Raw genomic sequence first — 26663 nt, 5'->3', positions numbered from 1 at the left:
ACACACAGCGGTCTTACATACACACATCTCTGTTACATACATACACACACCTCCGCAGCATACACACAGCTCAGCTACATACAAACACACAACTCTCCTACAGTCACAAACATAGCTTTCCTATCTACACACATCTCTCATATATACACATACAGCTCCACTATGTACACTCAACACTGATATATATATATATATATATATATATATATATATATATATATACATATACATGCAAACGCCCATAAAAACAGACATACACGCAACAACTGTATATATTACCACATTTTGAAATTCCGTTCAGGAATGTGACTGATCACATGATGTGAAAGGTCCTTCAGCTAAACAGGAACGTTCAGTTTCCTTACAAGTCCCAGTATCTTTCTCTCCAGTACCACACCGATCAGATAGATCAGTGAAGGGCAAGCACAGAGAGAACAGTTCTCTCATTGATCAGGAAGGATGCTGTCAGCATTCTCCTCATTCTGAATACGCTGCCTCCGGACTGTAAGAATAATACATATTTTTGCAAGTTTTTTCATTGCTAAAAAGTACGTCTTATTGTCTAATAGATACTGGTGTTAAAAATTACATTTGTTTACAATGCATTTTTGCCATGTATGTTATAACGGGTCAAAACCAAGAGTTTTACCATGCTGAGTTTTTTTGTGGTGCCTTTAGGCACTGATAAATTGTCACACTCTTCCTATAATTTTAATATTCTTCCAGTAAACTTTATAAGCCTGACAGCCTTTCTAGAAGACATATTGAGATGCATTTAAGTATTTGGGACCTGTTAAATACGACTGATGGTGCCCAGTTCAGTAGATGTACGGATGTTATAGGTGAAGGCCATGTCATTATGTACTACTACCTATTAAAAAAATGAAGTAGTGTAGGTCGGGCATAGAGAAAATGGAAGTTTACAAAAAAATATTACAACTATTGTTTAATAGACAATCATCACATGTAGAGTTTGCATGATTTACCTTGCTGGTACTTTATCTAAATTAGAAGCAAATTGTTTGAAGATTACTTCTACCTAAATGGCAGAAAATGCACCTATCTTGGTGATGGATAGGACAGCTTGAGGGGATATGGAGGAGGCTGTTTTTATGATAGGTGTCGTTTAAACATTTTGCTACTAATTTATGGAAAGTATCATATTTTTCTTACTATTGAACTCCCTTTAAATTAAATCACACTCCAGGTTAAATTTCCTGGAGGTATAAATTTGTGGAGGATTTGATAATACTACCTTTAATGATGTAAGGTAGAATAGTGTGGATAGAGATCTAATGTTAGTGTTTCTCTGCAGCAGGTATATTATACTCATATACATTTGCAGCAGGCAATTTATATGCATTCTATGCAGCACACACATAATCACATCACTGCTGAATGCGCAGTACATGCACATTAAGCTCTGCTATGCATGCACGCTGCTCTGCTACATGCATACAAACAGCTCAGTTACACACAGCGGTCTTACATACACACATCTCTGTTACATACATACACACACCTCCGCAGCATACACACAGCTCAGCTACATACAAACACACAACTCTCCTACAGTCACAAACATAGCTTTCCTATCTACACACATCTCTCATATATACACATACAGCTCCACTATGTACACTCAACACTGATATATATATATATATATATATACATATACATGCAAACGCCCATAAAAACAGACATACACGCAACAACTGTATATATTACCACATTTTGAAATTCCGTTCAGGAATGTGACTGATCACATGATGTGAAAGGTCCTTCAGCTAAACAGGAACGTTCAGTTTCCTTACAAGTCCCAGTATCTTTCTCTCCAGTACCACACCGATCAGATAGATCAGTGAAGGGCAAGCACAGAGAGAACAGTTCTCTCATTGATCAGGAAGGATGCTGTCAGCATTCTCCTCATTCTGAATACGCTGCCTCCGGACTGTAAGAATAATACATATTTTAGCAAGTTTTTTCATTGCTAAAAAGTACGTCTTATTGTCTAATAGATACTGGTGTTAAAAATTACATTTGTTTACAATGCATTTTTGCCATGTATGTTATAACGGGTCAAAACCAAGAGTTTTACCATGCTGAGTTTTTTTGTGGTGCCTTTAGGCACTGATAAATTGTCACACTCTTCCTATAATTTTAATATTCTTCCAGTAAACTTTATAAGCCTGACAGCCTTTCTAGAAGACATATTGAGATGCATTTAAGTATTTGGGACCTGTTAAATACGACTGATGGTGCCCAGTTCAGTAGATGTACGGATGTTATAGGTGAAGGCCATGTCATTATGTACTACTACCTATTAAAAAAATGAAGTAGTGTAGGTCGGGCATAGAGAAAATGGAAGTTTACAAAAAAATATTACAACTATTGTTTAATAGACAATCATCACATGTAGAGTTTGCATGATTTACCTTGCTGGTACTTTATCTAAATTAGAAGCAAATTGTTTGAAGATTACTTCTACCTAAATGGCAGAAAATGCACCTATCTTGGTGATGGATAGGACAGCTTGAGGGGATATGGAGGAGGCTGTTTTTATGATAGGTGTCGTTTAAACATTTTGCTACTAATTTATGGAAAGTATCATATTTTTCTTACCATTGAACTCCCTTTAAATTAAATCACACTCCAGGTTAAATTTCCTGGAGGTATAAATTTGTGGAGGATTTGATAATACTACCTTTAATGATGTAAGGTAGAATAGTGTGGATAGAGATCTAATGTTAGTGTTTCTCTGCAGCAGGTATATTATACTCATATACATTTGCAGCAGGCAATTTATATGCATTCTATGCAGCACACACATAATCACATCACTGCTGAATGCGCAGTACATGCACATTAAGCTCTGCTATGCATGCACGCTGCTCTGCTACATGCATACAAACAGCTCAGTTACACACAGCGGTCTTACATACACACATCTCTGTTACATACATACACACACCTCCGCAGCATACACAGCTCAGCTACATACAAACACACAACTCTCCTACAGTCACAAACATAGCTTTCCTATCTACACACATCTCTCATATATACACATACAGCTCCACTATGTACACTCAACACTGATATATATATATATATATATATATATATATATATATATATATACATATACATATACATGCAAACGCCCATAAAAACAGACATACACGCAACAACTGTATATATTACCACATTTTGAAATTCCGTTCAGGAATGTGACTGATCACATGATGTGAAAGGTCCTTCAGCTAAACAGGAACGTTCAGTTTCCTTACAAGTCCCAGTATCTTTCTCTCCAGTACCACACCGATCAGATAGATCAGTGAAGGGCAAGCACAGAGAGAACAGTTCTCTCATTGATCAGGAAGGATGCTGTCAGCATTCTCCTCATTCTGAATACGCTGCCTCCGGACTGTAAGAATAATACATATTTTAGCAAGTTTTTTCATTGCTAAAAAGTACGTCTTATTGTCTAATAGATACTGGTGTTAAAAATTACATTTGTTTACAATGCATTTTTGCCATGTATGTTATAACGGGTCAAAACCAAGAGTTTTACCATGCTGAGTTTTTTTGTGGTGCCTTTAGGCACTGATAAATTGTCACACTCTTCCTATAATTTTAATATTCTTCCAGTAAACTTTATAAGCCTGACAGCCTTTCTAGAAGACATATTGAGATGCATTTAAGTATTTGGGACCTGTTAAATACGACTGATGGTGCCCAGTTCAGTAGATGTACGGATGTTATAGGTGAAGGCCATGTCATTATGTACTACTACCTATTAAAAAAATGAAGTAGTGTAGGTCGGGCATAGAGAAAATGGAAGTTTACAAAAAAATATTACAACTATTGTTTAATAGACAATCATCACATGTAGAGTTTGCATGATTTACCTTGCTGGTACTTTATCTAAATTAGAAGCAAATTGTTTGAAGATTACTTCTACCTAAATGGCAGAAAATGCACCTATCTTGGTGATGGATAGGACAGCTTGAGGGGATATGGAGGAGGCTGTTTTTATGATAGGTGTCGTTTAAACATTTTGCTACTAATTTATGGAAAGTATCATATTTTTCTTACTATTGAACTCCCTTTAAATTAAATCACACTCCAGGTTAAATTTCCTGGAGGTATAAATTTGTGGAGGATTTGATAATACTACCTTTAATGATGTAAGGTAGAATAGTGTGGATAGAGATCTAATGTTAGTGTTTCTCTGCAGCAGGTATATTATACTCATATACATTTGCAGCAGGCAATTTATATGCATTCTATGCAGCACACACATAATCACATCACTGCTGAATGCACAGTACATGCACATTAAGCTCTGCTATGCATGCACGCTGCTCTGCTACATGCATACAAACAGCTCAGTTACACACAGCGGTCTTACATACACACATCTCTGTTACATACATACACACACCTCCGCAGCATACACACAGCTCAGCTACATACAAACACACAACTCTCCTACAGTCACAAACATAGCTTTCCTATCTACACACATCTCTCATATATACACATACAGCTCCACTATGTACACTCAACACTGATATATATATATATATATATATATATATATATATATATATATATATACATATACATATACATGCAAACGCCCATAAAAACAGACATACACGCAACAACTGTATATATTACCACATTTTGAAATTCCGTTCAGGAATGTGACTGATCACATGATGTGAAAGGTCCTTCAGCTAAACAGGAACGTTCAGTTTCCTTACAAGTCCCAGTATCTTTCTCTCCAGTACCACACCGATCAGATAGATCAGTGAAGGGCAAGCACAGAGAGAACAGTTCTCTCATTGATCAGGAAGGATGCTGTCAGCATTCTCCTCATTCTGAATACGCTGCCTCCGGACTGTAAGAATAATACATATTTTAGCAAGTTTTTTCATTGCTAAAAAGTACGTCTTATTGTCTAATAGATACTGGTGTTAAAAATTACATTTGTTTACAATGCATTTTTGCCATGTATGTTATAACGGGTCAAAACCAAGAGTTTTACCATGCTGAGTTTTTTTGTGGTGCCTTTAGGCACTGATAAATTGTCACACTCTTCCTATAATTTTAATATTCTTCCAGTAAACTTTATAAGCCTGACAGCCTTTCTAGAAGACATATTGAGATGCATTTAAGTATTTGGGACCTGTTAAATACGACTGATGGTGCCCAGTTCAGTAGATGTACGGATGTTATAGGTGAAGGCCATGTCATTATGTACTACTACCTATTAAAAAAATGAAGTAGTGTAGGTCGGGCATAGAGAAAATGGAAGTTTACAAAAAAATATTACAACTATTGTTTAATAGACAATCATCACATGTAGAGTTTGCATGATTTACCTTGCTGGTACTTTATCTAAATTAGAAGCAAATTGTTTGAAGATTACTTCTACCTAAATGGCAGAAAATGCACCTATCTTGGTGATGGATAGGACAGCTTGAGGGGATATGGAGGAGGCTGTTTTTATGATAGGTGTCGTTTAAACATTTTGCTACTAATTTATGGAAAGTATCATATTTTTCTTACTATTGAACTCCCTTTAAATTAAATCACACTCCAGGTTAAATTTCCTGGAGGTATAAATTTGTGGAGGATCTGATAATACTACCTTTAATGATGTAAGGTAGAATAGTGTGGATAGAGATCTAATGTTAGTGTTTCTCTGCAGCAGGTATATTATACTCATATACATTTGCAGCAGGCAATTTATATGCATTCTATGCAGCACACACATAATCACATCACTGCTGAATGCGCAGTACATGCACATTAAGCTCTGCTATGCATGCACGCTGCTCTGCTACATGCATACAAACAGCTCAGTTACACACAGCGGTCTTACATACACACATCTCTGTTACATACATACACACACCTCCGCAGCATACACACAGCTCAGCTACATACAAACACACAACTCTCCTACAGTCACAAACATAGCTTTCCTATCTACACACATCTCTCATATATACACATACAGCTCCACTATGTACACTCAACACTGATATATATATATATATATATATATATATACATATACATGCAAACGCCCAAAAAAACAGACATACACGCAACAACTGTATGTATTACCACATTTTGAAATTCCGTTCAGGAATGTGACTGATCACATGATGTGAAAGGTCCTTCAGCTAAACAGGAACGTTCAGTTTCCTTACAAGTCCCAGTATCTTTCTCTCCAGTACCACACCGATCAGATAGATCAGTGAAGGGCAAGCACAGAGAGAACAGTTCTCTCATTGATCAGGAAGGATGCTGTCAGCATTCTCCTCATTCTGAATACGCTGCCTCCGGACTGTAAGAATAATACATATTTTAGCAAGTTTTTTCATTGCTAAAAAGTACGTCTTATTGTCTAATAGATACTGGTGTTAAAAATTACATTTGTTTACAATGCATTTTTGCCATGTATGTTATAACGGGTCAAAACCAAGAGTTTTACCATGCTGAGTTTTTTTGTGGTGCCTTTAGGCACTGATAAATTGTCACACTCTTCCTATAATTTTAATATTCTTCCAGTAAACTTTATAAGCCTGACAGCCTTTCTAGAAGACATATTGAGATGCATTTAAGTATTTGGGACCTGTTAAATACGACTGATGGTGCCCAGTTCAGTAGATGTACGGATGTTATAGGTGAAGGCCATGTCATTATGTACTACTACCTATTAAAAAAATGAAGTAGTGTAGGTCGGGCATAGAGAAAATGGAAGTTTACAAAAAAATATTACAACTATTGTTTAATAGACAATCATCACATGTAGAGTTTGCATGATTTACCTTGCTGGTACTTTATCTAAATTAGAAGCAAATTGTTTGAAGATTACTTCTACCTAAATGGCAGAAAATGCACCTATCTTGGTGATGGATAGGACAGCTTGAGGGGATATGGAGGAGGCTGTTTTTATGATAGGTGTCGTTTAAACATTTTGCTACTAATTTATGGAAAGTATCATATTTTTCTTACTATTGAACTCCCTTTAAATTAAATCACACTCCAGGTTAAATTTCCTGGAGGTATAAATTTGTGGAGGATTTGATAATACTACCTTTAATGATGTAAGGTAGAATAGTGTGGATAGAGATCTAATGTTAGTGTTTCTCTGCAGCAGGTATATTATACTCATATACATTTGCAGCAGGCAATTTATATGCATTCTATGCAGCACACACATAATCACATCACTGCTGAATGCACAGTACATGCACATTAAGCTCTGCTATGCATGCACGCTGCTCTGCTACATGCATACAAACAGCTCAGTTACACACAGCGGTCTTACATACACACATCTCTGTTACATACATACACACACCTCCGCAGCATACACACAGCTCAGCTACATACAAACACACAACTCTCCTACAGTCACAAACATAGCTTTCCTATCTACACACATCTCTCATATATACACATACAGCTCCACTATGTACACTCAACACTGATATATATATATATATATATATATATATATATATATATACATATACATATACATGCAAACGCCCATAAAAACAGACATACACGCAACAACTGTATATATTACCACATTTTGAAATTCCGTTCAGGAATGTGACTGATCACATGATGTGAAAGGTCCTTCAGCTAAACAGGAACGTTCAGTTTCCTTACAAGTCCCAGTATCTTTCTCTCCAGTACCACACCGATCAGATAGATCAGTGAAGGGCAAGCACAGAGAGAACAGTTCTCTCATTGATCAGGAAGGATGCTGTCAGCATTCTCCTCATTCTGAATACGCTGCCTCCGGACTGTAAGAATAATACATATTTTAGCAAGTTTTTTCATTGCTAAAAAGTACGTCTTATTGTCTAATAGATACTGGTGTTAAAAATTACATTTGTTTACAATGCATTTTTGCCATGTATGTTATAACGGGTCAAAACCAAGAGTTTTACCATGCTGAGTTTTTTTGTGGTGCCTTTAGGCACTGATAAATTGTCACACTCTTCCTATAATTTTAATATTCTTCCAGTAAACTTTATAAGCCTGACAGCCTTTCTAGAAGACATATTGAGATGCATTTAAGTATTTGGGACCTGTTAAATACGACTGATGGTGCCCAGTTCAGTAGATGTACGGATGTTATAGGTGAAGGCCATGTCATTATGTACTACTACCTATTAAAAAAATGAAGTAGTGTAGGTCGGGCATAGAGAAAATGGAAGTTTACAAAAAAATATTACAACTATTGTTTAATAGACAATCATCACATGTAGAGTTTGCATGATTTACCTTGCTGGTACTTTATCTAAATTAGAAGCAAATTGTTTGAAGATTACTTCTACCTAAATGGCAGAAAATGCACCTATCTTGGTGATGGATAGGACAGCTTGAGGGGATATGGAGGAGGCTGTTTTTATGATAGGTGTCGTTTAAACATTTTGCTACTAATTTATGGAAAGTATCATATTTTTCTTACTATTGAACTCCCTTTAAATTAAATCACACTCCAGGTTAAATTTCCTGGAGGTATAAATTTGTGGAGGATTTGATAATACTACCTTTAATGATGTAAGGTAGAATAGTGTGGATAGAGATCTAATGTTAGTGTTTCTCTGCAGCAGGTATATTATACTCATATACATTTGCAGCAGGCAATTTATATGCATTCTATGCAGCACACACATAATCACATCACTGCTGAATGCGCAGTACATGCACATTAAGCTCTGCTATGCATGCACGCTGCTCTGCTACATGCATACAAACAGCTCAGTTACACACAGCGGTCTTACATACACACATCTCTGTTACATACATACACACACCTCCGCAGCATACACACAGCTCAGCTACATACAAACACACAACTCTCCTACAGTCACAAACATAGCTTTCCTATCTACACACATCTCTCATATATACACATACAGCTCCACTATGTACACTCAACACTGATATATATATATATATATATATATATATACATATACATGCAAACGCCCATAAAAACAGACATACACGCAACAACTGTATGTATTACCACATTTTGAAATTCCGTTCAGGAATGTGACTGATCACATGATGTGAAAGGTCCTTCAGCTAAACAGGAACGTTCAGTTTCCTTACAAGTCCCAGTATCTTTCTCTCCAGTACCACACCGATCAGATAGATCAGTGAAGGGCAAGCACAGAGAGAACAGTTCTCTCATTGATCAGGAAGGATGCTGTCAGCATTCTCCTCATTCTGAATACGCTGCCTCCGGACTGTAAGAATAATACATATTTTAGCAAGTTTTTTCATTGCTAAAAAGTACGTCTTATTGTCTAATAGATACTGGTGTTAAAAATTACATTTGTTTACAATGCATTTTTGCCATGTATGTTATAACGGGTCAAAACCAAGAGTTTTACCATGCTGAGTTTTTTTGTGGTGCCTTTAGGCACTGATAAATTGTCACACTCTTCCTATAATTTTAATATTCTTCCAGTAAACTTTATAAGCCTGACAGCCTTTCTAGAAGACATATTGAGATGCATTTAAGTATTTGGGACCTGTTAAATACGACTGATGGTGCCCAGTTCAGTAGATGTACGGATGTTATAGGTGAAGGCCATGTCATTATGTACTACTACCTATTAAAAAAATGAAGTAGTGTAGGTCGGGCATAGAGAAAATGGAAGTTTACAAAAAAATATTACAACTATTGTTTAATAGACAATCATCACATGTAGAGTTTGCATGATTTACCTTGCTGGTACTTTATCTAAATTAGAAGCAAATTGTTTGAAGATTACTTCTACCTAAATGGCAGAAAATGCACCTATCTTGGTGATGGATAGGACAGCTTGAGGGGATATGGAGGAGGCTGTTTTTATGATAGGTGTCGTTTAAACATTTTGCTACTAATTTATGGAAAGTATCATATTTTTCTTACTATTGAACTCCCTTTAAATTAAATCACACTCCAGGTTAAATTTCCTGGAGGTATAAATTTGTGGAGGATTTGATAATACTACCTTTAATGATGTAAGGTAGAATAGTGTGGATAGAGATCTAATGTTAGTGTTTCTCTGCAGCAGGTATATTATACTCATATACATTTGCAGCAGGCAATTTATATGCATTCTATGCAGCACACACATAATCACATCACTGCTGAATGCGCAGTACATGCACATTAAGCTCTGCTATGCATGCACGCTGCTCTGCTACATGCATACAAACAGCTCAGTTACACACAGCGGTCTTACATACACACATCTCTGTTACATACATACACACACCTCCGCAGCATACACACAGCTCAGCTACATACAAACACACAACTCTCCTACAGTCACAAACATAGCTTTCCTATCTACACACATCTCTCATATATACACATACAGCTCCACTATGTACACTCAACACTGATATATATATATATATATATACATATACATGCAAACGCCCATAAAAACAGACATACACGCAACAACTGTATATATTACCACATTTTGAAATTCCGTTCAGGAATGTGACTGATCACATGATGTGAAAGGTCCTTCAGCTAAACAGGAACGTTCAGTTTCCTTACAAGTCCCAGTATCTTTCTCTCCAGTACCACACCGATCAGATAGATCAGTGAAGGGCAAGCACAGAGAGAACAGTTCTCTCATTGATCAGGAAGGATGCTGTCAGCATTCTCCTCATTCTGAATACGCTGCCTCCGGACTGTAAGAATAATACATATTTTAGCAAGTTTTTTCATTGCTAAAAAGTACGTCTTATTGTCTAATAGATACTGGTGTTAAAAATTACATTTGTTTACAATGCATTTTTGCCATGTATGTTATAACGGGTCAAAACCAAGAGTTTTACCATGCTGAGTTTTTTTGTGGTGCCTTTAGGCACTGATAAATTGTCACACTCTTCCTATAATTTTAATATTCTTCCAGTAAACTTTATAAGCCTGACAGCCTTTCTAGAAGACATATTGAGATGCATTTAAGTATTTGGGACCTGTTAAATACGACTGATGGTGCCCAGTTCAGTAGATGTACGGATGTTATAGGTGAAGGCCATGTCATTATGTACTACTACCTATTAAAAAAATGAAGTAGTGTAGGTCGGGCATAGAGAAAATGGAAGTTTACAAAAAAATATTACAACTATTGTTTAATAGACAATCATCACATGTAGAGTTTGCATGATTTACCTTGCTGGTACTTTATCTAAATTAGAAGCAAATTGTTTGAAGATTACTTCTACCTAAATGGCAGAAAATGCACCTATCTTGGTGATGGATAGGACAGCTTGAGGGGATATGGAGGAGGCTGTTTTTATGATAGGTGTCGTTTAAACATTTTGCTACTAATTTATGGAAAGTATCATATTTTTCTTACTATTGAACTCCCTTTAAATTAAATCACACTCCAGGTTAAATTTCCTGGAGGTATAAATTTGTGGAGGATTTGATAATACTACCTTTAATGATGTAAGGTAGAATAGTGTGGATAGAGATCTAATGTTAGTGTTTCTCTGCAGCAGGTATATTATACTCATATACATTTGCAGCAGGCAATTTATATGCATTCTATGCAGCACACACATAATCACATCACTGCTGAATGCGCAGTACATGCACATTAAGCTCTGCTATGCATGCACGCTGCTCTGCTACATGCATACAAACAGCTCAGTTACACACAGCGGTCTTACATACACACATCTCTGTTACATACATACACACACCTCCGCAGCATACACACAGCTCAGCTACATACAAACACACAACTCTCCTACAGTCACAAACATAGCTTTCCTATCTACACACATCTCTCATATATACACATACAGCTCCACTATGTACACTCAACACTGATATATATATATATATATATACATATACATGCAAACGCCCATAAAAACAGACATACACGCAACAACTGTATATATTACCACATTTTGAAATTCCGTTCAGGAATGTGACTGATCACATGATGTGAAAGGTCCTTCAGCTAAACAGGAACGTTCAGTTTCCTTACAAGTCCCAGTATCTTTCTCTCCAGTACCACACCGATCAGATAGATCAGTGAAGGGCAAGCACAGAGAGAACAGTTCTCTCATTGATCAGGAAGGATGCTGTCAGCATTCTCCTCATTCTGAATACGCTGCCTCCGGACTGTAAGAATAATACATATTTTAGCAAGTTTTTTCATTGCTAAAAAGTACGTCTTATTGTCTAATAGATACTGGTGTTAAAAATTACATTTGTTTACAATGCATTTTTGCCATGTATGTTATAACGGGTCAAAACCAAGAGTTTTTCCATGCTGAGTTTTTTTGTGGTGCCTTTAGGCACTGATAAATTGTCACACTCTTCCTATAATTTTAATATTCTTCCAGTAAACTTTATAAGCCTGACAGCCTTTCTAGAAGACATATTGAGATGCATTTAAGTATTTGGGACCTGTTAAATACGACTGATGGTGCCCAGTTCAGTAGATGTACGGATGTTATAGGTGAAGGCCATGTCATTATGTACTACTACCTATTAAAAAAATGAAGTAGTGTAGGTCGGGCATAGAGAAAATGGAAGTTTACAAAAAAATATTACAACTATTGTTTAATAGACAATCATCACATGTAGAGTTTGCATGATTTACCTTGCTGGTACTTTATCTAAATTAGAAGCAAATTGTTTGAAGATTACTTCTACCTAAATGGCAGAAAATGCACCTATCTTGGTGATGGATAGGACAGCTTGAGGGGATATGGAGGAGGCTGTTTTTATGATAGGTGTCGTTTAAACATTTTGCTACTAATTTATGGAAAGTATCATATTTTTCTTACTATTGAACTCCCTTTAAATTAAATCACACTCCAGGTTAAATTTCCTGGAGGTATAAATTTGTGGAGGATTTGATAATACTACCTTTAATGATGTAAGGTAGAATAGTGTGGATAGAGATCTAATGTTAGTGTTTCTCTGCAGCAGGTATATTATACTCATATACATTTGCAGCAGGCAATTTATATGCATTCTATGCAGCACACACATAATCACATCACTGCTGAATGCGCAGTACATGCACATTAAGCTCTGCTATGCATGCACGCTGCTCTGCTACATGCATACAAACAGCTCAGTTACACACAGCGGTCTTACATACACACATCTCTGTTACATACATACACACACCTCCGCAGCATACACACAGCTCAGCTACATACAAACACACAACTCTCCTACAGTCACAAACATAGCTTTCCTATCTACACACATCTCTCATATATACACATACAGCTCCACTATGTACACTCAACACTGATATATATATATATATATATATATATATATATATATATACATATACATATACATGCAAACGCCCATAAAAACAGACATACACGCAACAACTGTATATATTACCACATTTTGAAATTCCGTTCAGGAATGTGACTGATCACATGATGTGAAAGGTCCTTCAGCTAAACAGGAACGTTCAGTTTCCTTACAAGTCCCAGTATCTTTCTCTCCAGTACCACACCGATCAGATAGATCAGTGAAGGGCAAGCACAGAGAGAACAGTTCTCTCATTGATCAGGAAGGATGCTGTCAGCATTCTCCTCATTCTGAATACGCTGCCTCCGGACTGTAAGAATAATACATATTTTAGCAAGTTTTTTCATTGCTAAAAAGTACGTCTTATTGTCTAATAGATACTGGTGTTAAAAATTACATTTGTTTACAATGCATTTTTGCCATGTATGTTATAACGGGTCAAAACCAAGAGTTTTACCATGCTGAGTTTTTTTGTGGTGCCTTTAGGCACTGATAAATTGTCACACTCTTCCTATAATTTTAATATTCTTCCAGTAAACTTTATAAGCCTGACAGCCTTTCTAGAAGACATATTGAGATGCATTTAAGTATTTGGGACCTGTTAAATACGACTGATGGTGCCCAGTTCAGTAGATGTACGGATGTTATAGGTGAAGGCCATGTCATTATGTACTACTACCTATTAAAAAAATGAAGTAGTGTAGGTCGGGCATAGAGAAAATGGAAGTTTACAAAAAAATATTACAACTATTGTTTAATAGACAATCATCACATGTAGAGTTTGCATGATTTACCTTGCTGGTACTTTATCTAAATTAGAAGCAAATTGTTTGAAGATTACTTCTACCTAAATGGCAGAAAATGCACCTATCTTGGTGATGGATAGGACAGCTTGAGGGGATATGGAGGAGGCTGTTTTTATGATAGGTGTCGTTTAAACATTTTGCTACTAATTTATGGAAAGTATCATATTTTTCTTACTATTGAACTCCCTTTAAATTAAATCACACTCCAGGTTAAATTTCCTGGAGGTATAAATTTGTGGAGGATTTGATAATACTACCTTTAATGATGTAAGGTAGAATAGTGTGGATAGAGATCTAATGTTAGTGTTTCTCTGCAGCAGGTATATTATACTCATATACATTTGCAGCAGGCAATTTATATGCATTCTATGCAGCACACACATAATCACATCACTGCTGAATGCACAGTACATGCACATTAAGCTCTGCTATGCATGCACGCTGCTCTGCTACATGCATACAAACAGCTCAGTTACACACAGCGGTCTTACATACACACATCTCTGTTACATACATACACACACCTCCGCAGCATACACACAGCTCAGCTACATACAAACACACAACTCTCCTACAGTCACAAACATAGCTTTCCTATCTACACACATCTCTCATATATACACATACAGCTCCACTATGTACACTCAACACTGATATATATATATATATATATATATATATATATATATACATATACATATACATGCAAACGCCCATAAAAACAGACATACACGCAACAACTGTATATATTACCACATTTTGAAATTCCGTTCAGGAATGTGACTGATCACATGATGTGAAAGGTCCTTCAGCTAAACAGGAACGTTCAGTTTCCTTACAAGTCCCAGTATCTTTCTCTCCAGTACCACACCGATCAGATAGATCAGTGAAGGGCAAGCACAGAGAGAACAGTTCTCTCATTGATCAGGAAGGATGCTGTCAGCATTCTCCTCATTCTGAATACGCTGCCTCCGGACTGTAAGAATAATACATATTTTAGCAAGTTTTTTCATTGCTAAAAAGTACGTCTTATTGTCTAATAGATACTGGTGTTAAAAATTACATTTGTTTACAATGCATTTTTGCCATGTATGTTATAACGGGTCAAAACCAAGAGTTTTACCATGCTGAGTTTTTTTGTGGTGCCTTTAGGCACTGATAAATTGTCACACTCTTCCTATAATTTTAATATTCTTCCAGTAAACTTTATAAGCCTGACAGCCTTTCTAGAAGACATATTGAGATGCATTTAAGTATTTGGGACCTGTTAAATACGACTGATGGTGCCCAGTTCAGTAGATGTACGGATGTTATAGGTGAAGGCCATGTCATTATGTACTACTACCTATTAAAAAAATGAAGTAGTGTAGGTCGGGCATAGAGAAAATGGAAGTTTACAAAAAAATATTACAACTATTGTTTAATAGACAATCATCACATGTAGAGTTTGCATGATTTACCTTGCTGGTACTTTATCTAAATTAGAAGCAAATTGTTTGAAGATTACTTCTACCTAAATGGCAGAAAATGCACCTATCTTGGTGATGGATAGGACAGCTTGAGGGGATATGGAGGAGGCTGTTTTTATGATAGGTGTCGTTTAAACATTTTGCTACTAATTTATGGAAAGTATCATATTTTTCTTACTATTGAACTCCCTTTAAATTAAATCACACTCCAGGTTAAATTTCCTGGAGGTATAAATTTGTGGAGGATTTGATAATACTACCTTTAATGATGTAAGGTAGAATAGTGTGGATAGAGATCTAATGTTAGTGTTTCTCTGCAGCAGGTATATTATACTCATATACATTTGCAGCAGGCAATTTATATGCATTCTATGCAGCACACACATAATCACATCACTGCTGAATGCGCAGTACATGCACATTAAGCTCTGCTATGCATGCACGCTGCTCTGCTACATGCATACAAACAGCTCAGTTACACACAGCGGTCTTACATACACACATCTCTGTTACATACATACACACACCTCCGCAGCATACACACAGCTCAGCTACATACAAACACACAACTCTCCTACAGTCACAAACATAGCTTTCCTATCTACACACATCTCTCATATATACACATACAGCTCCACTATGTACACTCAACACTGATATATATATATATATATATACATGCAAACGCCCATAAAAACAGACATACACGCAACAACTGTATATATTACCACATTTTGAAATTCCGTTCAGGAATGTGACTGATCACATGATGTGAAAGGTCCTTCAGCTAAACAGGAACGTTCAGTTTCCTTACAAGTCCCAGTATCTTTCTCTCCAGTACCACACCGATCAGATAGATCAGTGAAGGGCAAGCACAGAGAGAACAGTTCTCTCATTGATCAGGAAGGATGCTGTCAGCATTCTCCTCATTCTGAATACGCTGCCTCCGGACTGTAAGAATAATACATATTTTAGCAAGTTTTTTCATTGCTAAAAAGTACGTCTTATTGTCTAATAGATACTGGTGTTAAAAATTACATTTGTTTACAATGCATTTTTGCCATGTATGTTATAACGGGTCAAAACCAAGAGTTTTACCATGCTGAGTTTTTTTGTGGTGCCTTTAGGCACTGATAAATTGTCACACTCTTCCTATAATTTTAATATTCTTCCAGTAAACTTTATAAGCCTGACAGCCTTTCTAGAAGACATATTGAGATGCATTTAAGTATTTGGGACCTGTTAAATACGACTGATGGTGCCCAGTTCAGTAGATGTACGGATGTTATAGGTGAAGGCCATGTCATTATGTACTACTACCTATTAAAAAAATGAAGTAGTGTAGATCGGGCATAGAGAAAATGGAAGTTTACAAAAAAATATTACAACTATTGTTTAATAGACAATCATCACATGTAGAGTTTGCATGATTTACCTTGCTGGTATTTTATCTAAATTAGAAGCAAATTGTTTGAAGATTACTTCTACCTAAATGGCAGAAAATGCACCTATCTTGGTGATGGATAGGACAGCTTGAGGGGATATGGAGGAGGCTGTTTTTATGATAGGTGTCGTTTAAACATTTTGCTACTAATTTATGGAAAGTATCATATTTTTCTTACTATTGAACTCCCTTTAAATTAAATCACACTCCAGGTTAAATTTCCTGGAGGTATAAATTTGTGGAGGATTTGATAATACTACCTTTAATGATGTAAGGTAGAATAGTGTGGATAGAGATCTAATGTTAGTGTTTCTCTGCAGCAGGTATATTATACTCATATACATTTGCAGCAGGCAATTTATATGCATTCTATGCAGCACACACATAATCACATCACTGCTGAATGCACAGTACATGCACATTAAGCTCTGCTATGCATGCACGCTGCTCTGCTACATGCATACAAACAGCTCAGTTACACACAGCGGTCTTACATACACACATCTCTGTTACATACATACACACACCTCCGCAGCATACACACAGCTCAGCTACATACAAACACACAACTCTCCTACAGTCACAAACATAGCTTTCCTATCTACACACATCTCTCATATATACACATACAGCTCCACTATGTACACTCAACACTGATATATATATATATATATATATATATACATATACATGCAAACGCCCATAAAAACAGACATACACGCAACAACTGTATATATTACCACATTTTGAAATTCCGTTCAGGAATGTGACTGATCACATGATGTGAAAGGTCCTTCAGCTAAACAGGAACGTTCAGTTTCCTTACAAGTCCCAGTATCTTTCTCTCCAGTACCACACCGATCAGATAGATCAGTGAAGGGCAAGCACAGAGAGAACAGTTCTCTCATTGATCAGGAAGGATGCTGTCAGCATTCTCCTCATTCTGAATACGCTGCCTCCGGACTGTAAGAATAATACATATTTTAGCAAGTTTTTTCATTGCTAAAAAGTACGTCTTATTGTCTAATAGATACTGGTGTTAAAAATTACCTTTGTTTACAATGCATTTTTGCCATGTATGTTATAACGGGTCAAAACCAAGAGTTTTACCATGCTGAGTTTTTTTGTGGTGCCTTTAGGCACTGATAAATTGTCACACTCTTCCTATAATTTTAATATTCTTCCAGTAAACTTTATAAGCCTGACAGCCTTTCTAGAAGACATATTGAGATGCATTTAAGTATTTGGGACCTGTTAAATACGACTGATGGTGCCCAGTTCAGTAGATGTACGGATGTTATAGGTGAAGGCCATGTCATTATGTACTACTACCTATTAAAAAAATGAAGTAGTGTAGGTCGGGCATAGAGAAAATGGAAGTTTACAAAAAAATATTACAACTATTGTTTAATAGACAATCATCACATGTAGAGTTTGCATGATTTACCTTGCTGGTACTTTATCTAAATTAGAAGCAAATTGTTTGAAGATTACTTCTACCTAAATGGCAGAAAATGCACCTATCTTGGTGATGGATAGGACAGCTTGAGGGGATATGGAGGAGGCTGTTTTTATGATAGGTGTCGTTTAAACATTTTGCTACTAATTTATGGAAAGTATCATATTTTTCTTACTATTGAACTCCCTTTAAATTAAATCACACTCCAGGTTAAATTTCCTGGAGGTATAAATTTGTGGAGGATTTGATAATACTACCTTTAATGATGTAAGGTAGAATAGTGTGGATAGAGATCTAATGTTAGTGTTTCTCTGCAGCAGGTATATTATACTCATATACATTTGCAGCAGGCAATTTATATGCATTCTATGCAGCACACACATAATCACATCACTGCTGAATGCGCAGTACATGCACATTAAGCTCTGCTATGCATGCACGCTGCTCTGCTACATGCATACAAACAGCTCAGTTACACACAGCGGTCTTACATACACACATCTCTGTTACATACATACACACACCTCCGCAGCATACACACAGCTCAGCTACATACAAACACACAACTCTCCTACAGTCACAAACATAGCTTTCCTATCTACACACATCTCTCATATATACACATACAGCTCCACTATGTACACTCAACACTGATATATATATATATATATATATATATATATATATACATATACATGCAAACGCCCATAAAAACAGACATACACGCAACAACTGTATATATTACCACATTTTGAAATTCCGTTCAGGAATGTGACTGATCACATGATGTGAAAGGTCCTTCAGCTAAACAGGAACGTTCAGTTTCCTTACAAGTCCCAGTATCTTTCTCTCCAGTACCACACCGATCAGATAGATCAGTGAAGGGCAAGCACAGAGAGAACAGTTCTCTCATTGATCAGGAAGGATGCTGTCAGCATTCTCCTCATTCTGAATACGCTGCCTCCGGACTGTAAGAATAATACATATTTTAGCAAGTTTTTTCATTGCTAAAAAGTACGTCTTATTGTCTAATAGATACTGGTGTTAAAAATTACCTTTGTTTACAATGCATTTTTGCCATGTATGTTATAACGGGTCAAAACCAAGAGTTTTACCATGCTGAGTTTTTTTGTGGTGCCTTTAGGCACTGATAAATTGTCACACTCTTCCTATAATTTTAATGTTCTTCCAGTAAACTTTATAAGCCTGACAGCCTTTCTAGAAGACATATTGAGATGCATTTAAGTATTTGGGACCTGTTAAATACGACTGATGGTGCCCAGTTCAGTAGATGTACGGATGTTATAGGTGAAGGCCATGTCATTATGTACTACTACCTATTAAAAAAATGAAGTAGTGTAGGTCGGGCATAGAGAAAATGGAAGTTTACAAAAAAATATTACAACTATTGTTTAATAGACAATCATCACATGTAGAGTTTGCATGATTTACCTTGCTGGTACTTTATCTAAATTAGAAGCAAATTGTTTGAAGATTACTTCTACCTAAATGGCAGAAAATGCACCTATCTTGGTGATGGATAGGACAGCTTGAGGGGATATGGAGGAGGCTGTTTTTATGATAGGTGTCGTTTAAACATTTTGCTACTAATTTATGGAAAGTATCATATTTTTCTTACTATTGAACTCCCTTTAAATTAAATCACACTCCAGGTTAAATTTCCTGGAGGTATAAATTTGTGGAGGATTTGATAATACTACCTTTAATGATGTAAGGTAGAATAGTGTGGATAGAGATCTAATGTTAGTGTTTCTCTGCAGCAGGTATATTATACTCATATACATTTGCAGCAGGCAATTTATATGCATTCTATGCAGCACACACATAATCACATCACTGCTGAATGCGCAGTACATGCACATTAAGCTCTGCTATGCATGCACGCTGCTCTGCTACATGCATACAAACAGCTCAGTTACACACAGCGGTCTTACATACACACATCTCTGTTACATACATACACACACCTCCGCAGCATACACACAGCTCAGCTACATACAAACACACAACTCTCCTACAGTCACAAACATAGCTTTCCTATCTACACACATCTCTCATATATACACATACAGCTCCACTATGTACACTCAACACTGATATATATATATATATATATACATATACATGCAAACGCCCATAAAAACAGACATACACGCAACAACTGTATATATTACCACATTTTGAAATTCCGTTCAGGAATGTGACTGATCACATGATGTGAAAGGTCCTTCAGCTAAACAGGAACGTTCAGTTTCCTTACAAGTCCCAGTATCTTTCTCTCCAGTACCACACCGATCAGATAGATCAGTGAAGGGCAAGCACAGAGAGAACAGTTCTCTCATTGATCAGGAAGGATGCTGTCAGCATTCTCCTCATTCTGAATACGCTGCCTCCGGACTGTAAGAATAATACATATTTTAGCAAGTTTTTTCATTGCTAAAAAGTACGTCTTATTGTCTAATAGATACTGGTGTTAAAAATTACCTTTGTTTACAATGCATTTTTGCCATGTATGTTATAACGGGTCAAAACCAAGAGTTTTACCATGCTGAGTTTTTTTGTGGTGCCTTTAGGCACTGATAAATTGTCACACTCTTCCTATAATTTTAATATTCTTCCAGTAAACTTCATAAGCCTGACAGCCTTTCTAGAAGACATATTGAGATGCATTTAAGTATTTGGGACCTGTTAAATACGACTGATGGTGCCCAGTTCAGTAGATGTACGGATGTTATAGGTGAAGGCCATGTCATTATGTACTACTACCTATTAAAAAAATGAAGTAGTGTAGGTCGGGCATAGAGAAAATGGAAGTTTACAAAAAAATATTACAACTATTGTTTAATAGACAATCATCACATGTAGAGTTTGCATGATTTACCTTGCTGGTACTTTATCTAAATTAGAAGCAAATTGTTTGAAGATTACTTCTACCTAAATGGCAGAAAATGCACCTATCTTGGTGATGGATAGGACAGCTTGAGGGGATATGGAGGAGGCTGTTTTTATGATAGGTGTCGTTTAAACATTTTGCTACTAATTTATGGAAAGTATCATATTTTTCTTACTATTGAACTCCCTTTAAATTAAATCACACTCCAGGTTAAATTTCCTGGAGGTATAAATTTGTGGAGGATTTGATAATACTACCTTTAATGATGTAAGGTAGAATAGTGTGGATAGAGATCTAATGTTAGTGTTTCTCTGCAGCAGGTATATTATACTCATATACATTTGCAGCAGGCAATTTATATGCATTCTATGCAGCACACACATAATCACATCACTGCTGAATGCGCAGTACATGCACATTAAGCTCTGCTATGCATGCACGCTGCTCTGCTACATGCATACAAACAGCTCAGTTACACACAGCGGTCTTACATACACACATCTCTGTTACATACATACACACACCTCCGCAGCATACACACAGCTCAGCTACATACAAACACACAACTCTCCTACAGTCACAAACATAGCTTTCCTATCTACACACATCTCTCATATATACACATACAGCTCCACTATGTACACTCAACACTGATATATATATATATATACATATACATGCAAACGCCCATAAAAACAGACATACACGCAACAACTGTATATATTACCACATTTTGAAATTCCGTTCAGGAATGTGACTGATCACATGATGTGAAAGGTCCTTCAGCTAAACAGGAACGTTCAGTTTCCTTACAAGTCCCAGTATCTTTCTCTCCAGTACCACACCGATCAGATAGATCAGTGAAGGGCAAGCACAGAGAGAACAGTTCTCTCATTGATCAGGAAGGATGCTGTCAGCATTCTCCTCATTCTGAATACGCTGCCTCCGGACTGTAAGAATAATACATATTTTAGCAAGTTTTTTCATTGCTAAAAAGTACGTCTTATTGTCTAATAGATACTGGTGTTAAAAATTACATTTGTTTACAATGCATTTTTGCCATGTATGTTATAACGGGTCAAAACCAAGAGTTTTACCATGCTGAGTTTTTTTGTGGTGCCTTTAGGCACTGATAAATTGTCACACTCTTCCTATAATTTTAATATTCTTCCAGTAAACTTTATAAGCCTGACAGCCTTTCTAGAAGACATATTGAGATGCATTTAAGTATTTGGGACCTGTTAAATACGACTGATGGTGCCCAGTTCAGTAGATGTACGGATGTTATAGGTGAAGGCCATGTCATTATGTACTACTACCTATTAAAAAAATGAAGTAGTGTATGTCGGGCATAGAGAAAATGGAAGTTTACAAAAAAATATTACAACTATTGTTTAATAGACAATCATCACATGTAGAGTTTGCATGATTTACCTTGCTGGTACTTTATCTAAATTAGAAGCAAATTGTTTGAAGATTACTTCTACCTAAATGGCAGAAAATGCACCTATCTTGGTGATGGATAGGACAGCTTGAGGGGATATGGAGGAGGCTGTTTTTATGATAGGTGTCGTTTAAACATTTTGCTACTAATTTATGGAAAGTATCATATTTTTCTTACTATTGAACTCCCTTTAAATTAAATCACACTCCAGGTTAAATTTCCTGGAGGTATAAATTTGTGGAGGATTTGATAATACTACCTTTAATGATGTAAGGTAGAATAGTGTGGATAGAGATCTAATGTTAGTGTTTCTCTGCAGCAGGTATATTATACTCATATACATTTGCAGCAGGCAATTTATATGCATTCTATGCAGCACACACATAATCACATCACTGCTGAATGCGCAGTACATGCACATTAAGCTCTGCTATGCATGCACGCTGCTCTGCTACATGCATACAAACAGCTCAGTTACACACAGCGGTCTTACATACACACATCTCTGTTACATACATACACACACCTCCGCAGCATACACACAGCTCAGCTACATACAAACACACAACTCTCCTACAGTCACAAACATAGCTTTCCTATCTACACACATCTCTCATATATACACATACAGCTCCACTATGTACACTCAACACTGATATATATATATATATATATATACATATACATGCAAACGCCCATAAAAACAGACATACACGCAACAACTGTATATATTACCACATTTTGAAATTCCGTTCAGGAATGTGACTGATCACATGATGTGAAAGGTCCTTCAGCTAAACAGGAACGTTCAGTTTCCTTACAAGTCCCAGTATCTTTCTCTCCAGTACCACACCGATCAGATAGATCAGTGAAGGGCAAGCACAGAGAGAACAGTTCTCTCATTGATCAGGAAGGATGCTGTCAGCATTCTCCTCATTCTGAATACGCTGCCTCCGGACTGTAAGAATAATACATATTTTAGCAAGTTTTTTCATTGCTAAAAAGTACGTCTTATTGTCTAATAGATACTGGTGTTAAAAATTACATTTGTTTACAATGCATTTTTGCCATGTATGTTATAACGGGTCAAAACCAAGAGTTTTACCATGCTGAGTTTTTTTGTGGTGCCTTTAGGCACTGATAAATTGTCACACTCTTCCTATAATTTTAATATTCTTCCAGTAAACTTTATAAGCCTGACAGCCTTTCTAGAAGACATATTGAGATGCATTTAAGTATTTGGGACCTGTTAAATACGACTGATGGTGCCCAGTTCAGTAGATGTACGGATGTTATAGGTGAAGGCCATGTCATTATGTACTACTACCTATTAAAAAAATGAAGTAGTGTAGATCGGGCATAGAGAAAATGGAAGTTTACAAAAAAATATTACAACTATTGTTTAATAGACAATCATCACATGTAGAGTTTGCATGATTTACCTTGCTGGTATTTTATCTAAATTAGAAGCAAATTGTTTGAAGATTACTTCTACCTAAATGGCAGAAAATGCACCTATCTTGGTGATGGATAGGACAGCTTGAGGGGATATGGAGGAGGCTGTTTTTATGATAGGTGTCGTTTAAACATTTTGCTACTAATTTATGGAAAGTATCATATTTTTCTTACTATTGAACTCCCTTTAAATTAAATCACACTCCAGGTTAAATTTCCTGGAGGTATAAATTTGTGGAGGATTTGATAATACTACCTTTAATGATGTAAGGTAGAATAGTGTGGATAGAGATCTAATGTTAGTGTTTCTCTGCAGCAGGTATATTATACTCATATACATTTGCAGCAGGCAATTTATATGCATTCTATGCAGCACACACATAATCACATCACTGCTGAATGCACAGTACATGCACATTAAGCTCTGCTATGCATGCACGCTGCTCTGCTACATGCATACAAACAGCTCAGTTACACACAGCGGTCTTACATACACACATCTCTGTTACATACATACACACACCTCCGCAGCATACACACAGCTCAGCTACATACAAACACACAACTCTCCTACAGTCACAAACATAGCTTTCCTATCTACACACATCTCTCATATATACACATACACCTCCACTATGTACACTCAACACTGATATATATATATATATATATATATATATATATATATATATACATATACATGCAAACGCCCATAAAAACAGACATACACGCAACAACTGTATATATTACCACATTTTGAAATTCCGTTCAGGAATGTGACTGATCACATGATGTGAAAGGTCCTTCAGCTAAACAGGAACGTTCAGTTTCCTTACAAGTCCCAGTATCTTTCTCTCCAGTACCACACCGATCAGATAGATCAGTGAAGGGCAAGCACAGAGAGAACAGTTCTCTCATTGATCAGGAAGGATGCTGTCAGCATTCTCCTCATTCTGAATACGCTGCCTCCGGACTGTAAGAATAATACATATTTTTGCAAGTTTTTTCATTGCTAAAAAGTACGTCTTATTGTCTAATAGATACTGGTGTTAAAAATTACATTTGTTTACAATGCATTTTTGCCATTTATGTTATAACGGGTCAAAACCAAGAGTTTTACCATGCTGAGTTTTTTTGTGGTGCCTTTAGGCACTGATAAATTGTCACACTCTTCCTATAATTTTAATATTCTTCCAGTAAACTTTATAAGCCTGACAGCCTTTCTAGAAGACATATTGAGATGCATTTAAGTATTTGGGACCTGTTAAATACGACTGATGGTGCCCAGTTCAGTAGATGTACGGATGTTATAGGTGAAGGCCATGTCATTATGTACTACTACCTATTAAAAAAATGAAGTAGTGTAGGTCGGGCATAGAGAAAATGGAAGTTTACAAAAAAATATTACAACTATTGTTTAATAGACAATCATCACATGTAGAGTTTGCATGATTTACCTTGCTGGTACTTTATCTAAATTAGAAGCAAATTGTTTGAAGATTACTTCTACCTAAATGGCAGAAAATGCACCTATCTTGGTGATGGATAGGACAGCTTGAGGGGATATGGAGGAGGCTGTTTTTATGATAGGTGTCGTTTAAACATTTTGCTACTAATTTATGGAAAGTATCATATTTTTCTTACTATTGAACTCCCTTTAAATTAAATCACACTCCAGGTTAAATTTCCTGGAGGTATAAATTTGTGGAGGATTTGATAATACTACCTTTAATGATGTAAGGTAGAATAGTGTGGATAGAGATCTAATGTTAGTGTTTCTCTGCAGCAGGTATATTATACTCATATACATTTGCAGCAGGCAATTTATATGCATTCTATGCAGCACACACATAATCACATCACTGCTGAATGCGCAGTACATGCACATTAAGCTCTGCTATGCATGCACGCTGCTCTGCTACATGCATACAAACAGCTCAGTTACACACAGCGGTCTTACATACACACATCTCTGTTACATACATACACACACCTCCGCAGCATACACACAGCTCAGCTACATACAAACACACAACTCTCCTACAGTCACAAACATAGCTTTCCTATCTACACACATCTCTCATATATACACATACAGCTCCACTATGTACACTCAACACTGATATATATATATATATATATATATACATATACATGCAAACGCCCATAAAAACAGACATACACGCAACAACTGTATATATTACCACATTTTGAAATTCCGTTCAGGAATGTGACTGATCACATGATGTGAAAGGTCCTTCAGCTAAACAGGAACGTTCAGTTTCCTTACAAGTCCCAGTATCTTT

The sequence above is a fragment of the Phyllobates terribilis genome, unplaced genomic scaffold, assembly GCF_046119375.1.
Source record: "Phyllobates terribilis strain yellow unplaced genomic scaffold, ASM4611937v1 Scaffold_10__3_contigs__length_209671492, whole genome shotgun sequence".
NCBI classification, from domain to species: domain Eukaryota; kingdom Metazoa; phylum Chordata; class Amphibia; order Anura; family Dendrobatidae; genus Phyllobates; species Phyllobates terribilis.
This window is presented reverse-complemented; position numbering follows the sequence as displayed.